Here is a 17427-nt window from a genome sequence, read left to right on the forward strand (position 1 = left end):
ACCCAAGGAAAGATTGAGAAGTGCATATTATTTGGCACTCTGTACACTGCTTAAGATTATTACTTCCAGGTGCAATGCAATACTGCATGTTACCGATTGCCACAAGTGAAGTTAGAATTCAACATCTACATATAGGATGACTAGACTTCACTTATCCTTTATCCAGAGATCTATCTATCTATCTATCTATCTATCTATTTATCTATCTTGTTTTGCATGCAAGTAATATTGTTATGCCAGGTAGTATTTCTTGTGTAAGGAAAAATCATTAAAAAAAAAGACTCTGTATTTAGACTGAAAGTACAGCTCAGGTAGATTTGCACTTCAACCCTCCCTGTGGTCTGACTTAGCATGATTGCCAAACCCTGCCATTATGGCTTCTTCAAACCCCACAGTTATAACCAACTAAACACAAGATTTTGAACCCAAGATATTCTAACTGCTAGGAAATGTTATTCATTGTGGTCTCCACATCACCTCTGTGGAAAATGTGGAAGACCATTGTTATTGTACAACTGTTGCTTTTTCAACAGTATATTTCAGGTAGCAAAAACATATTAACTTAGAAGCAAGCTGCCCTGAATTCATCATGCTTGTTCTTAGGGAAGAGTCCAGAGGATTGCAACAATGGAATCCTATGTGCCCCCAACTCAAAAATAAACTCCATTAAGTTCAATGGACAGTGCATAATACATGAATTTAGTTTCTTGAACTTTCCATTAAGAAATGAATTACAGTAATCCTCTGCTAGGATCATGGTAAATCGGTTGCCTTGACCTGATACCTGCAGATGTCTTGGGACGATAATTGGCCATCATGGAGAAGGTTGTGTTAGATATTGACCTAGAATAAAGGAGTAATATAGAATTCTTGATTGGTCAAGTGTGATGGAACACACAGAATTTGTCTCTGGTGCATAAGCTCTCAGTGTGCATACAAGCAAGAAGTGATAAATCATGATCATAATAATAAATACAATAATCATAAATCATAAGATACAACACTCAGTGATATAACCCAACTTAGCTTGCCTGATAAAACAAAGTTTGATTCTTCATCTAGTGTTTATATTTTATCTTTATTGTGTCCATCCACCTTCTCCTAGCATGCACTAAAAAGAAGAGGAAGAAACATATTAACAAAATATTGTAGGTGGAGAGTAACCCCCTGTGAAATAAAATCAGGGGATCCTTTATTATGCTAAAAACATGAAGATTAGAGTGCAGCAAATGATGCTTGTAAATTACAGTGTATATCTTGCCTACAAGTGCTACATGGTTTTACCAGATGCTTAAAACATGGCTGACTGGGGAATTCTGGGAGTTGAAGTCCACATGTCTTTAGGTTGAGAAACAATAAGCTAAAATGCAGTCCACTAGGTTTTGGCTTGCTGTGTCTCTCGAACCTTACCCAGCATATGGTAAGCAGAAATAGGTATTCATGGGAATTCTAGAGCAGTAGGGAAAAGGAAATTTGCTAATTATGCCTTCACTCAGTTCCTGTGCCTTTTACAGCAGAATGGCAAGCAGAAATCCAACAACTGCCATTCCCTCCTCCCTCTTCCAAAGGTGTAACAAAATACCTGTGGAATACTTTCAGAGTGATATGCAGCTATAACAAAGAAATGGGCGGGCATAATGTAAATTGGGATCTGCAGGTAGATCTTTTTGAGAGATTTCTAGTACATTAGCAAGGCTTTCTGAGCTACATAACCAATAGCAAAATTCCTTCCCAACTTCAATGGGGAGGAGGAAAAGAAAGATAAAATCTAAGGGCTTAGATCCTTTCTCTGTGACTCAGTTTTGTTACTAAAATAAACATATTTCTAAGCTAAGCATTTGCTCCACAGGCCAGATGGGTTCACATATCGCTTGTGGTTTATAAACATAGATTAAGCAGCTGTAGTTTATACACTAGTTGTAGTTAACAAGCCATAGTTTCACAGGACAGGAGTCCAGGGCCAAACTTCTTCCTTAACACTCATATACACACTCTCTCTCTCCCTCCCCCCCCTTCTCTCTCTATATATCCTTTGTTGTGGAACTTAAAGAGTTTTAGTTAACAATCTTCAAAGCCACATTTATGCATTGATTAAGCCACATGGCTGGGTCCTCACCAACTGCTTGACAGAAATTAGCAAATCACATTTAGGCTAGATGGGTCAGAAAACCCAGCTGACAAGGCAATCCCAGAAGCTTGATCAGAAACCTCTTTCAAAAAGCCTGAGGCTGATCCTAGGATTATTCTCTTGGAGAACCTTAGCCTGGAATGAGAGTTCTTCCTTTGAAGAGAAAATTCTCTTCACTGATTTGTTTATCAAGGACCCCAGGGGGAACAATAGGTGGTGCCCAGGTCTGCTGACTCATCAGCCTGTAAGTGAATGGAGAGATGCTTGTTTTGTCTTTTTGAAGGGATACATTGGGGTTTGTAAGGAAACCAGGTCTTCTCCTTAAAGTCCTCATTGGATTAAGTTGGATTTTTTTACCTTGTTTCAGAACTGTTTGTGCTATTTGGCTAAGTTTAAAAATCCAATACGTTTATCATAATACACCATAATGGTAACCCCGTATCCTGGTGGAGGCTCAGCTGCTATCTAGAAATAAACTCTGAACACCGCTGATGACCAGAGAAAAAGGGATACATCCAAGAATTCTTCCTCATTCAGAAATTCACAGCAACATACCTGGATTTACATCAGAGTTCAGCTGCAATTTGCTGACCATGAATGGGGTAAAGAGACTGCAGCAATATCGGGATATCTGAAAATTAAGGCAAGTGACAATGTTTTCAAACTTTTTTTCTTTTGAAACTTTGAAATTTACATTGGCACAGCTGATAGGAATGTGAAGGGTTAATTATAGAGAAACGCAGCAACTGGATTTTAAATCTAAAAGGGATACTGGTACTGTGTGGAATAAAGATTTATTTGCAAAAATGTTTTATTTTTCCTAAACCACATACGAAAACGCAGAACGTTGCAAGCTGATGTTTTGTGTGTATTGTTTGTTTAAGTAATTATATTAAGTTCCAATATTATCAATGCATCATTTGGTATCTGGTTGAATACAAGTTTGAAATTTCATAAATTTCAAACATCTAACTTATTTTCTTCATCTATAGCTCTATCAGACTCTAAGGCTAAGCACATGATATTGAAATAATATGGTCAAGAAGAAAATCTAGTCACTAGGAGTGGAGTCCTTCTCTGAGACAGATAATCAGTTGAAAAATAAGTAAAAAAATAAAAGGAAGACACAATTGGTCAATGCAAATGAAGAAACACTGTAATAAAAGAAATATTGCAAAGAGTTTTGTGTAGATGAACTGGTTTTTGCCTGAGTTCAGTTCAGAGCTTCCAAAATTTGAATAGATAATTTGCTAAAGGAAGTTGTAGCAGCTGAAGTAAGATGTAAATGCACTTAAAAGCTCTTATGCAAACTTTAACAAAAGAGTTAATCTTCAAATCCTCTGTCTTGAAGCAGGTGATGGGATTAACAGCTGCTGAATTTGAAGCTAATTGAATTTAAATGAGTCTGCAGGGCAACATATTGAAACATTTTAAAATGACCACTGGGAGAAAAGACAGTGTTTGGATGATTATGTTATTGAAGTTCATGCTGGAATTCTCAGATTGTGTAATGACAAGTTCCAAATTATGTCATTTGTAACACCTGGTTCACTTTATTATCTTAACTCCATAGCAGCCACAATTTTGAGCCTTACAACTGTGGGACTGAAGCTCCTAAAATTCCCACTTAGCTATGGATATCTGCACTTCACTCCCCTGGGTACTGAACCACTTCAGATTTGGTTTTTGAATATCACTAACACTAATCTATATACCTCTTATCTCAGCATCACTATTTCAATCAGTGGGCAAAATGGACAAACCAGTTAACCAACAAATGCCCATAAATATATCCACCTCCAACTTAATCTCCTGGACTATAACTCCCATTATCCAGCTGTGAATGATGTACATTTTAGCCCAACAGTTCCTCAGATCAACAGGTTGTTAGGCATGCAGACATAAGTTCTTAGCCATCACATAATTCGTTTAACTTTGGCTGTCATACAATTTCAGCCACCTACAAAGTTATAATTTGGGAAAGAACTGAAGCAGGGATGAGCTTGCACCCATGTCAAAAAATTGGTGCAATCCCCTATTCTCTTAAAGAAGGGGATCTGATATCATTTTTTTAAATCTCTCCCCAACCACAAGGTGTGGGGAAGGGAGAGATGGCCCTTATCTGATGGCTGAATGAATCCCTTGAATTTAGATTATGAGATATCCAGGGTCTGAGTGGCTCTCTTGTTTTGTTTAGATTTATCAGTTGTGACTCAATATCATTCAATCTTGTCTAGCCTACCATCCACATTTGTTAGCTTACATTTTCTAGAATCTCCACCAAAAGTCTAGGCTGAAAGAGCTATCTAAGGATCTGGAGAATGCTCTGATTATTAATCTCTGAAGGTATCATGAAATGCAATAAAGTGCTAGGTGCAGCAGCCACCACTAATATTTAACATTTATTAGTGAAACCATAGTTGTTTCTTATTTGCCCTTATTTTAGCTAGTATTAATTAGAAAGGTAACCAAGTACAGTTGTCCAGCATCATTAACCACAAAGAAGCCATCAGCTGTATTGGAGGAGATAAAGAAGAAATATGTACCAGTATATACCCAAGATCAGTGTTTCTCAACCTTAGCAATTTTAAGATGAGGGGACTTCAACTCCCAGCATTCTGGCTGGGAAATCCTGAGAATTGAACTCCCCTCATCTTAAAGTTGCCAAGGTTGAGAAACACTGCCCTAGATCCTTCAAGTTTGTGTCATTGAATTGTATTTTTAAAGTGGTAGAAGGAGGGATTGTGAAATAAACCAGGAACATATAAACTGAGTTTAATTTAACTCAAATTGAAATTAGTATTTGACTTCACCCATTGTGTTACGTCTGCACCTTTCTTTGAAGTGTAGCTTTTGACAGGCAGCTGAGGTCCAGGAGCAGCCCTTAGCAGAGAAAGGTTGATTAAATATCAATTTCCTTCACTTTCTGCTGCCAACTTGCTTCCAATCTATTTTGATTGGAGCTGCTAATGTAATCTTTCTTATATTTGTCTATTAATTTCCTCTGAAAATGTGTGGATGTCCTGTATGTAGAATAATTAAAGAATTTCTGCAAAATTTGAGTTCCTTTTGTCTCAATCCTTTAATCCCCCCCCCTTTTTAACACTTCCTCTTACATCTGTAGCTCAGAGTCACTTATTAACTGGTAACCCTGCTATCTCTGTCACCCAATACCCCCGTTAGTTACGAGAGGTCAGAAAGCAAACAGGAGATTTTTAGAGGCTGAGTTATCTACCAACTTGAGTGGAGACAAAAAGCGAATGAGCAAACACAACATGGCAATGGTGGAGAAAGCAGATCAATATTCCCATAAATCTGTTCTCTGGTAGGGCAGGGCTTATAAAAAGGTCATTTTTCTATTTGCAGATATTTCCCTTGAATGATCAAAATTCACATGAAGGTAGATATATTGAGGAAATGCTATCTGTTCTGCTACCTTCTAAAGAACTTTCTTAAGTTAGGGCAGGGGTCAGCAACCTGGAGCCACATGTGGGTCTTTCACCCCTCTGCTGAGGCTCCATCACTCAAAATATGTGTCACAACTGCCAATGTGCGACACCCACCGGCACGCGATTTATTGAGCTTTTCAACCCCTGGTAGGCCAGCCATGGATAAATCCAAGCAAAGAAGAAAACAGCGTAGGAAGTTAGCACCCATGCCCTCCTAGAAGAATGAAATATTTTAGAAAATATTAAAAAAGGCATAATATTATATTTCTCTGGATGAGAAATGGAGAAACATGTTTTAAGGACAAAGCAGCTCCCTGCAGCTTCCTGCCTCCCCCCACCTTTGTCAATGGGTAGAGATAGAAATTCTCCCCACCTTTGTCAATGGGACCATCATCTGCAACACAATAGGACCCATCTAGCAACAGAAACTCACCACATGGCACCTGGGAAGATTACATCAGCCAGGGGCTAGCTAAGACCCCCATCCCCTGGGAGTCTGACAACCAATCAAGACACTCTTCCTGTGCCCCAGGAAGTTCAAAGCTCAGAGAAAGCATAAAGCCAGGGCGCGCTCAGCACCTCACCCCTTTTCTGTTCAAGAACTCAAGCCATGTGATCCTGACCACCATTAAACCATCTTTCCAAGCAGTCTCCATGTTTCCAGTGTCTTTATCCCCACTTGGAACTGAACCCAGATGGACATTTCTTCCAACAACAGAACATTTAATTCAACTACATATGCTAGTTTTGTGGCCGCTCAGGAAATAGTCAAGCACAGGAAAGGTTTTGTGGCTCTTGGTGGTTTTTTTGTTTGTTTGTTTTTTTTGTGGGAAATGGGTCCAAATGGCTCGTTGAACGTTTAAGGTTGCAGACCCCTGAGTTAGAGGAATTAGTAGCAACACAACACAGTAGATGTTCCAGAGTTCAATGCTTTTAGATAGTCACTCCTTTGGAACTTAAATTCTAATATAAGAATTATGATTCTCCACCTCTCAGAAATGAAATATTTACCTCCTTCGTTGAACCAAAATAGGAAAATAAACCCTTTATGATATAGATTAGCTGCTCTCTCTCTCTCTTTTAGTGGCTGCAGATTTCTACAAATTCTGAAAGATTAAGAGATGATAAACTAATTGGGCTAAGAAGCCCTGGAGTAAATTGTCCAAGCTTATTGATGAGTGGCAATAGAACTTACTGGAACAATGTCTTACAGAAAACAAAAATGTGCAAAAAGGAACGGAGATTTCTTTTCTTCTGGCCTTTCTAGGCTCAGGCTGCAGCTTTATACTCCACTCTTCTTTGCCTAACAACTTTCAGATGTAAGAGGCATCAGATTGAAAAAGTTGCTACACACATTTATGAAGAAGGAAGTCCCATTAAAATGAATAAAAGTTCTGAAGGGACATGGAAAAAGCATTGTAGAACACATGGTAGGAAAATAATGTGGCCAACTCTCTGTCAAGATGCCTATATATAAAGAGTTTTGTGTGTGCCATCAATGCATGTCTTTATGGGTAAATAATTATAACATTTCCTATGAAAACCTATTTATTCTGGTTTATAATGGTTATTCTTCTAAACTAGGCATAGTTAACATCTCCCATGTTAGGTGGAAAAGGAACTAAATAGTGAGAAAATCAGTTCTTATTAAACAGTTTTTCTAGTTTTTAGATATTCCAAACAATGCCCTCCTCATTTTCAGCACAATTCATTAGGAAAAGCATCATTTTTCTCCTTTTCCCATACGCTGGAAGTCAGATACCCCTTTATGGTATTTCTCTTAACATTAAAAGGGCAATGAATACGTGTATTAAAAAAATCATTTTTAATGTTGGCATCCTCTCCAACACTTGGCCTTCTAAGATCAATGCTCCCAAGGAAGAATTGCAGATTTCCAAAGCATTTCTATAGCCCAAGAAATTGTCTTTTGTAGAGGATGAATTGGTAGGTATTCTCCACTTTTGTAAAGTTCCTGGAGCTGTATCATTAGCAACTGAATAAGGGTGTTAGATGCGTTACAATTAGCTTTAACAATCTTGCAGTAAGTGTGATGTGTGTGTGTTGATGTCATGAAATCTGAGATGTCCTGAGGAGTATACATACAGTAGCAAATTGCCCTTGAAACAAATCCATCTTGAGTTGAAGGGCCAGCTCACTGAGAATTTTCTCCTCTTCAGTTGGCAAGGCTACTATTAGTCAGCTGTCCCAACTAGCTGCCTTGAAAGTCTTAAGCTTTGCAACTAACACTGAGGGGACCAAAAGGAGAGTTAGGGTTCTCCTACATTTCCTTTGTGCCATTCTAGAATATTGTTACACTGCATGTATTAAGAAATAATTTATGTTTTGTTTAATGCTGTTTTTGCTACAGTAGACATACACCATTACTCCTAGTCTTTTTTTCTTCCTCTATTTTTCTGGGGAGCTTATGAATAAACAGAAATATTAGAATAGATTTTTATTGGAGAATAATGACTGTCTTAAGACAGTGGTGGGTTCTAACTGGTGTTACCACCGGTTCGCTTCGCGCACGTGCTTTGTGCACAATCAGCACACACTTTGCGCATGATCAGCACGCACATGCCCACTTCACTCACACGCATGCCAAAATTGCACTTCGCGCAAGCGCATTTACTGTCTGAACAGCTGAGACATTGCAATCTGCTGCACCTTTCAGCTGGGCTAAAAACAGAGAAATAAAGGTAGGTATAGCTCAGGGGCGGGCGGAAGGGCCCAGATGATGGTCAGAGCGAACCTGTTTGCTGTCACTTCAACATCTCCACTACCGGCTCTCCCAAACTGGGGAGAACAGGTGGCAACCCATCACTGTCTTAAAACAATGCGATGATAGTTAAAAAAAAAATCATGACTCGGTTATCTGTCAAGAAATGTACCTTGCATAGTTTTGGCTTAATGTATTCTATAAACCAAGCCTCTATGATTTGTAAGCTATAAGTTTATGGCAGAACATGTATGGACTGAAGCATTTGTAATTCAATAAATCACTTACAAGCAAATCTTAGTGCAATGCAGTAGCCCAGTCTAAATTTTAGGGATGTTATAGCCATTTCATATTGATTTTCTATAGTGGCTTTAAATGTTCAATGATTGGCCATCTAACTCAATAATGATGGTTATAAACTCTTCAGGTAGTCTTCGACTTACGACCACAATTGAGCCCAAAATTTCTATTGCTAAGCGAGGCAGTTTTTGAGCGGGTTTTATTCCATTGTACAAATTTTCTTGCAACAGTTGTTAAGTGAATCAACTGCAGTTAAGTTAGTAACATGGTTGTTAAGTGAATTTGGCTTCCCCATTGTTTGTCAGAAGGTCTCAAAAGGGGATCACATGACCCTGGGACACTGCAGCTGTCATAAATATGAGTCAGCTGCCCTATGTCTGAATTTCGATCGTGGAGCCATTGAGATGCTGCAATGGTAAATCTGAAAAATGGTCATAAGCCCCTTTTTTTAGTGCCGTTGTAACTTTAAACAGTCATTAAATGAACTGTTTTAAGTCGAGGACTATCTATATATCATCTTGGGTTTCTTTTTCTTTGAAAATGTTTTGCTTCTCATCCAAGAAGCTTCTTCAGTTGGATGAGAAGTTGAAGATCTTCTTGGGTGAGAAGTGAGAGATTTTCAAGGACCCCCCCCCTTTAAGAAATATATCTAATAAATGAGAAAATTGGGGTTGCCTGGACACCAGAAATATTGAAATGAAAATAAATACAGCAATGAAGAGAGATAAGAAGAAGGAGAGAGATAGAAAGGGAGAAGGGGGGAGAGAGAAAGAAGAATGGGAAGAGGAGAGGAGAAAAGGTAGGGGAAATAAGAGTAGGAGAGAAAGTTAGATAGGGAAGAAGTGGGGAGGAGGGAGAGAAAGGAAGGGGAAGTAGAAAAGGAACAGGAGAGGAGAGAAGACAGTAGGTAGAATGAAAGAAGGGAGGAAGAGGAATGAGGAGAAGAAAGGATTGCTGTGAAAAGGAAAAGATGAAATGGAAGAAAGGCAACCCCGAACATATTTGAATATATTAGGCTAAAAATTGAAACAGTTAAAAAAGAAGGATGAAAGAGAATACATACCAATAAAAATGGAGAAATTAGAATTTGAGGGCGAAAGAAGATGAGACTTAGTGAAATGAGCAAGGAAATATTAGGATATGAATAAAAACTATGAAAAAAGAATATTTTGGCAAAAATTGTAGCTAAGTAAAATGTATTTGAATATATTGAATTGTATAAGACATGATATGGCCAATACTCTGTTCATAAATTATGTATGTGTGTAGGGGAGAAAATTAAAACAATAAAAACTTGCTCAAAAAAAAAAAAAAAAAAGGATCCCCCCAAAAAATTCCAATTGCAAAGTGCCCTTTGGGGGAAGCACTTTTGGGACAAGCGTGACCTGTCTGATTGAGAATCTCCATAGACCAGGGGTCTGCAAACTTAAACACTCAGAGCCGTTTGGACCAGTTGTTTCCCACAGAAAAGAAAACACTGGGAACCACAAAACCCTTCCTGTGCCTGACTATTTCTTGAGTGGCCACAAAACTAGCATATGCAGTTGAATTAAAGGTTCTGTTTTTTTCTGAAACTTTTTTTTTTTTGGATTTATCCATGGTTGGTTTACTGGGGGTTGAAAAGCTCAATAAACCATGTGCTGGGTGGTGTCGCACATTGGCGGTTGTGACACGTATTTTGGTTGACAGGGAGCCGCAGCAGAGGGGTGAAAGAACCACATGTGGCTCCAGAGCCGCAGGTTGTTGACCCCTACCATATGTATTTGGATTAGGTCTGTTTTCTCAACTTTCCTTCTGATTGTAATTTCCAATTTTGTGATGTTGGGATGGGAATTTGGAATTCAGCTCTAGGGATCCAAGTGTTTAATTCCAGAGAACAATCCCCACCAGTTTGTCATTTGAATAAGCTTTGCTGGCTGAGGAATTCTGGGAGTTAAAGTCCGCCAGGCTTAAAGTTGCCAAGGTTGGAGACTTCTGATCTAAAATCACCCAGCCTAAGGCAGCAGTAGAACTCACAAAGTCCTTGGTTTCTTTGCCAGAGCCTATTTTTAGCTAGAAGCAAGAACTGTCATGACAAGGAAGAAGAATAGAAAAGTGGGTTGACAGTGCCAGGGCTGGAATTTCTAGCCTTCAATCTGCCCTGGATCGAACCCGTTAAATTAAATTAAATTAAATTAAATTAAATTAAATTAAATTAAACTGGTTAAATTCAAATTACGGTAATTTCTACAATCTTTTTTCCTCCTCAGAAAGAGACCCTCTTTTTCCTGTATCACTGAGAAGAGATCAGTTGCTTCAGTGATAAAAAGAGGTGCAACCCGATTCAGTGAAAAGAAGCTTAGATAGGATTGTGGCCCTTTTCAGTACAATGGGGCTTCTTCCAGTGGTGAAATCCAAATTCTTTTACTACCGGTTCTGTGGGCTTGGCTTAGTGGGTGTGGTGTGGCTTGGTAGGTATGGCAGGGAAAGAATACTGTAAAATCCCCATTCCCTCCCCACTCCTGGGGGACGGATATTGTAAAATTTCCATTCCCACCCCATTCTGAGGGCAGCCAGAGGTGGTATTTGCCGGTTCTCCAAACTACTCAAAATTTCCGCTACCAGTTCTCCAGAACCTGTCAGAACCTGCTGGATTTCACCCCTGGCTTCTTCCAAGAAAGCCTGCACAGGATAGGGGTATTTCCCAAGACCTCGGAAGTACCATCACTGCTATGTTTCTAATTAGTAATCTTCAGCTGGAAGCTCTTGAGCCTGTTTAGATATTTGTTGGTGAAAGGATGAAGAGCCTGAAATCTATTTCACCTTCACTGGGCCTTACCTATTCCATTCAGCTCTGGTTTTCCTACTAAAATGATGGAAGGAGACTAAGAAGGGGTGTGTGTGTGTGTGTGTGTGTGTGTGTGTGTCCCCTTAACTAGATAGCTTCTCTTTCAAGTCTTTCCTCTACTTGAGCTAATTATGTACCATCCTCCCTCTAGTTTTGCCTAGATTTATCAGCTTGCACAACAGAGTTAATTAACTCAGTTCACACACCCCAGGAGGATGAAGGCAGAATCTAATCCGTTTCCTAGACTAGCCAATGTCTTTTCCCCAAAATAATTACAAATCAGGAGGAGTGTGTTTGCAGCCAGATCACACTACTGACTCATATTAACTTTGCAATTAATTCTGTCCCAAAATCATTTTCATAATAACAGTTGCCAAGCCAGGCATTTCTTCATTCTATTTACGTGCATATTTCTTAAGTAACAATCTTGACTGTGTAAAAACTCCAGCCTGTCAGGACGTTTATTTCTGTCTTCTAGGATATTAGCTATCCCATTGAGTTTTGTATAATGTACAATTGTGATAAGCTACTGTCTCTTAGTAAGGCCACAACTGGAATAATGCATCCAGTTTTGGTCACGACATTACAAAAAAGATATTGAGACTTCGAAAAAAGCGCAGTGAAGAGCAACTAGGATGATTAAAGGCCTGGAGACTAAAACATATGAAGATCGGTTGCAGGAACTGGGTTTTGCTAGTCTAGAGAAAGGAAGGACTAGGGGGGACATGATAGCAGTATTCCAGTATTTGAGAGGCTGCCATTGAAGTAATCTAGTTAATAAACTAGATTTTTGTTAAATCTTTGTTAAAATTGAAAATGGCAAAAACTTGCTTCTTAATACTTTGATCATTTGTCTTGATTTTATGGGACTTTGAAAATTTAATACCCCTTACTACAAATTTCAGGTAGTTTAACTAAAGACTGTTTAACATGCATTTAGATAAAGTATTCTTTAAAATATTTGTGAGGAAAACAAGCTTCTTTAAAGCATGTTTTAGAAGCATCCTTGCTTAGTAGTGAAATTAAGCAAAACTTTGTTTTTTTAATTATATTGTAAAAGATTAATGTAGTTTTTTCAATAGAAATGAGTGAACAGTTTAATTGTAAAGTTGTTACTTTTTTATGGATAAATGGGAACATGCCTGCTTATTTTTTCCCCATTATAGGAATTTCCACATTAGATATGGGTGTGGCTAGGGTGGGCGTGGCCAGGTAAACATCACTCGTTTTGGGGGCGCCTGAGTGCTCTGCCAGTGAAAACAGAGCTCGGGAGGGCAGCTCTCCCGAGTTCCGTTTTCACTGGCACAGGCACTGTGAGGCGGTCCTTTGCTGTTTCCAGGGCAGCCTCGGGGGGGGGGCTAGATCTAAGCACCTGGCAGGCCAGACCTGGCCCCTGGGCCTTAAGTTTGACACCTGCTGTACATATTTCAATCAACATCCTGTTGATATTCTGGATATATTTACACAATATACTAAGCCAAGACCAAACAACTTGCATTATAATTGTTTATGATGTGTTAACTCATCTGATTATGAATTATTAAGTACGTTGTTTATACAAATAATGCTCAGTATGTTATATGAATCCAAGCCTTTTATAAATTTAAAGAGCTACTCCCCTAAACGCCCAGCCACAAGTAGAATATGTATTGGACTGATGGCTGCTGCACTTATACTAGTCTATATAAAATACAGACCGCATTAATTTGTATCCTGATTTAAAGGCTTGTAGCAAAAAACAAAAAGGTAAATCTCAGGTTCTTGAAGGAAAGTTGAGATAAAATTTAAGAATGAATACAAGGACCTAATCTGCAAGTTATAAATCCCCAATCCCCAATTCTATCTTTACATAAATTCAGTTTTATGCATATATTTCATATCTCTAAATTTTTAAAGCTATGAATGCAAAGTGCATTGATGAATCTTATGCAAACATTGGTTACATAAGGTCTTTAGTGCTGATCAGCGAAATGCTGCACTTTAACCAGTTTTCATAGTTAATTTGAGGAAAGAGAATTTGCCTTAGTCATGTTTTTTTTAATTACAAAAATCAGAAATCATTTTGGGAGATATATGGTAGTCTTTTGATTATTTAGCTAAGAGGTAGCGAAGAAGTATGTTTGAATGTCTCACCTTTTATTTACACAGCAGACTTTCTAACAACCTCACAGGTTTATCACACTTCCATTACATCCTAAGGAAACCTATAACCATCTCACGAGGCTATTCAGTAGCAGGCATTGCTAAGTAGGCAGGGATGTGCATGTCTTGACCTGAAATTCTGTGAAACTTTCCACCTGTTGTGACCCAGACCCAAGTAGGTAGTAATAAAGTTAATCCGTGGAAAAACAAACTTTATTCGAACAGCTGGGAATTACTTCATTCCCAGCGTCGTTCAACTCTAAGTAAAACAAATGCCTCCCAACACAAATTCCTCAGTTATCTCACAAACCTTAATCCAATTAGGCAAACTGCCAAAGGCCCTTCCTGGAAAACGTCCAGAAGCCACAAAAACAAAGACGTATACGAAGCAGAAGACGGAGCAGAAGACGCAACTACAACATTGTTTTCCGGCAAAGCTGATATGCTAGTGCTGGTCTGTTTTAAGCCTTATGGGAGGGGCCAATCATCTCTTAGCCCTATTCCCGAGTTGTCCTCTCTGCTTGAATTGCTCTTGCCTTCTGGCAGCTCTTCTCATGCGTGCATTAGGAGCAGGCTCCTCCTGTTTCTCTGTCTCACTACTATCAGTCTCTGGAGGCTCTGGAGTCTGTGCCTCACTTCCCAATGCCCTGGCCTCACCTCAGCCTCATCGCTGTCCGACTCAGTTGCCAGCTCCGTAGGCTGCTGATGGATCACAACACCACCAGAATTCTCTACCCAACATTTGGTAAAGAATTTCAAAAAGTCATTTGTGCCAACTCTAGTTATAAACATCCATACGACAACAGCTCCAGAACCTGTGTGTGTGTGTGTGTGTGTGTGTGTGTGTGGTGTCTCGCTTGCTTTCCCCACAGCCGGGCCCCTCTTATCTCCTTCCGAACGCTGAGGAATGTCCTGGCATGCCTCCAGGCCCCAGCCCTGGCACCATGCCCAGACAGGCCGAACAAGACGAAGGGCCTGAAGTGCCTCCAGCCCCCAGCCCTGGCTCCATGCCCAGGCAAACGGAGCAACTAGACCCCTCCCCCTCCCCCACAGCATGTGAGCCTGAGGAATGTCAATTACCAACAGCTGGAGCCTGGAGAGATCCTTGCTTCAGGAGAATTGATAGGCGGCGTCAGCAGAAGGAAGGGAGGGGCAGGCCTGGATAAGTGCTGAGTCATGGAGCCACACCCCATGGCCTATATAAAGGATCTGCTTTCTGGCATTCTCTGAGTCAGGCAAAGTCTACCTTGAATTGCTGAAGTCACTTCCTGGTCTCCTGCCTGCCTTGAGAACTTTGCTAGGACTTTGGCAGAGCTGCAGAGGCACGCCTGATACGGACTTCCCTGACCCGGCCGTCAGCGGAGGAGTGGGACACGACAATATATATATACAATACACATACACACACACACACGTATATATATATGTTTTCTGAGGTTTTCGCGGGTGTTTGTATGTAGGTCTTTGGTTATTCGGGTTTTCTCCTGCGTAAAATTGGAAGTGCCTTGGCAACGTTTCGACGAAGTCTCATTCGTCATCTTCAGGCTGGTATTTACTGCTTCGTTTGCTCCTAGAACCACGAAGCAGTAAACACCAGCCTGAAATGACGAATGAGACTTCGTCGAAACGTCGCCAAGACACTTCCAATTTTACGCGGGAGAAAATCCGAATAACCAAAGACCTACACACACACACACACACACACACACACACACACAGAGAGAGAGAGAGAGAGAGAGAGAGAGTCATTATAAAAACAATTGCATTGAAAACCTCTCATATTCTCTGTCTCCTGGTATTTTGCATTATGCTCTTTGGCAGGGAGATGACACTGTCATAGTCCCTCACTCCTAGAAGGTATGATATTGAAGAAAGCAGACTTTTTAAAAAACTCTAGAATCCTAGACAACTTTATTCTCTGGAAGATATAGAGCAGTGGTGGGTTGCTACTGGTTTGCCCCAATTGGGTAAACTGGTAGCGGCGGCGACAGGAGGCTCCACACACCCTCCCAGATGCTTCTGCACATGCGCAGAAGCATCATGTGCACGCAAACCGGTAGCAAATTAAATTGAAGCCCACTACTGGTACACAGGTAGATAGCATCTCTGGCTCAGGTTCCCTAGTCAAAAGCCTTCTTTGATAGTACACCAGCTTACCTTTGATACTGGAAGTAATATATTGCTATTAATGATATTCTTTCTGTTCAATTGTGTCCAATACTTGCCGACTGTCTGGACAAGTCCCTGCAGTTTTTTTGGCAAGGTTTTTCATTTACTCCTTCCTAGGGCTGAGAGAAAGTGACTGGCTCCAGGTCACCCAGCTGGCTTTGTGCCTAAAGTGGGGCTAGATCTCATAGTCTCCTGGTTTCTAGTTAATGCTGTAACCTTTTCCTCCATGACTTTATCTAATTTCTTTATGGCTGTCCAGATTGGCACATCCCATTATGTCTTATATACCGTGTTTTCCCGAAAATAAGACCGTTTTATACTTTTTTGAACCCCAAAATAAGCACTTGGTCTTATTTTCGGGGAGGTCTTATTATTTTGGGGCGCATGGAGCAAGATGGGGCTTCTTTTGCCATCTTACCTGATTTCCAGCTCTGCGTTTAAATATTTTGAGGGAGGGCTTATTTTTGGGGAGTGGCTTATTTTAGCACATGTGCTCAAAAGCCCAATTGGGCTTATTATCAGGGGATGTCTTATTTTCAGGGAAACAGGGTAATAACAAATTCCACAGGATAACTATTTCCAGTATGAAGGCATGTTTCCTTTCTTTGTTCAGAGTCTTTCGTTTTTCAGTTTTATTTGAATATTATGAAAGAAATGTTTTTCACTAAACTTTCAACAACATTTTTCAGAATTATGTCCAACTGTACAGTCATCTTTACAGATCACATACAGGTAGTCCTCAACCTACAACCACAATTTAGCCCCAATTGATGTTATTAAGTGAGAAATCTTTAAGTGACTTTTGCCCCTTTTATGACTTTGTTTGCCACATTTCTTAAGTGAATCACTGCAGTTATTAAATTAGTAACATGACTGTTAAGTGAATCTGGTTTCCTCATTGACTTTGCTTGCCAGGTCACAAAAGGCGATCATGTGGCCCCCCCAGGACACTGCAATCATCATAACTGTGAGTCAGTTGTCAAGCATCCAAATGTAAATCATGTGTCCATGGGATTGCTACAATGGTCGTAAGTGTGAAAAATGTTCATAAGACATAATGTCATTTTTTTCAGTGACATTTAACTTCGAATGGTCAATAAATGAACTGTTGTAAGTTGAGGACTACCTGTAGTTTCCAATGAAGATTTAAAGCCCGGTGTGTTTTGCCAATTTTTTTTGGCTGAAATTGCAATATTACTTCCAAATTATATCCACTGAGGTGGGATTCACTTCCTTTCCCTACCCATTCGCAAATGTGAGCATTGTCGCAGCTGCTCATTCATTACATCCGGGATGGTAGGAGGAGCCTCCCACAGTCACTACTACCGGTTCGCCTGAACTGGACAGAACCAGCTGAATCCCACCACTGTATCCACTGCAATATTTTTGTCATGGAAGCCTGGGATTGCTACTTACTTATATTCCTAGACCCTTTCTAATGTGCCAGGATAGAAAAAGCTCTAACAGGAGAGAATATATGTAGCTCAGGTTGAACTATGGAGTCCTTGGTGCTCTCTGAGCTTCGGTTCTTGGTCTCTCATCTGGAGACACAGTTCCCGTCCTTTGGTAGAGGGGTCTGGAGGAACATCTCATTGGAATACTGTATTGTTTGAATATTTTGTTAAAAGCAGAGGACTATAGCAATCTCATAAAACTTTAATTTGCTTATTTGTTTCATACAGATTCCTTGATC

The sequence above is a fragment of the Ahaetulla prasina genome, chromosome 3 (genome assembly GCF_028640845.1).
Source record: "Ahaetulla prasina isolate Xishuangbanna chromosome 3, ASM2864084v1, whole genome shotgun sequence".
In the NCBI taxonomy this organism is placed as follows: domain Eukaryota; kingdom Metazoa; phylum Chordata; class Lepidosauria; order Squamata; family Colubridae; genus Ahaetulla; species Ahaetulla prasina.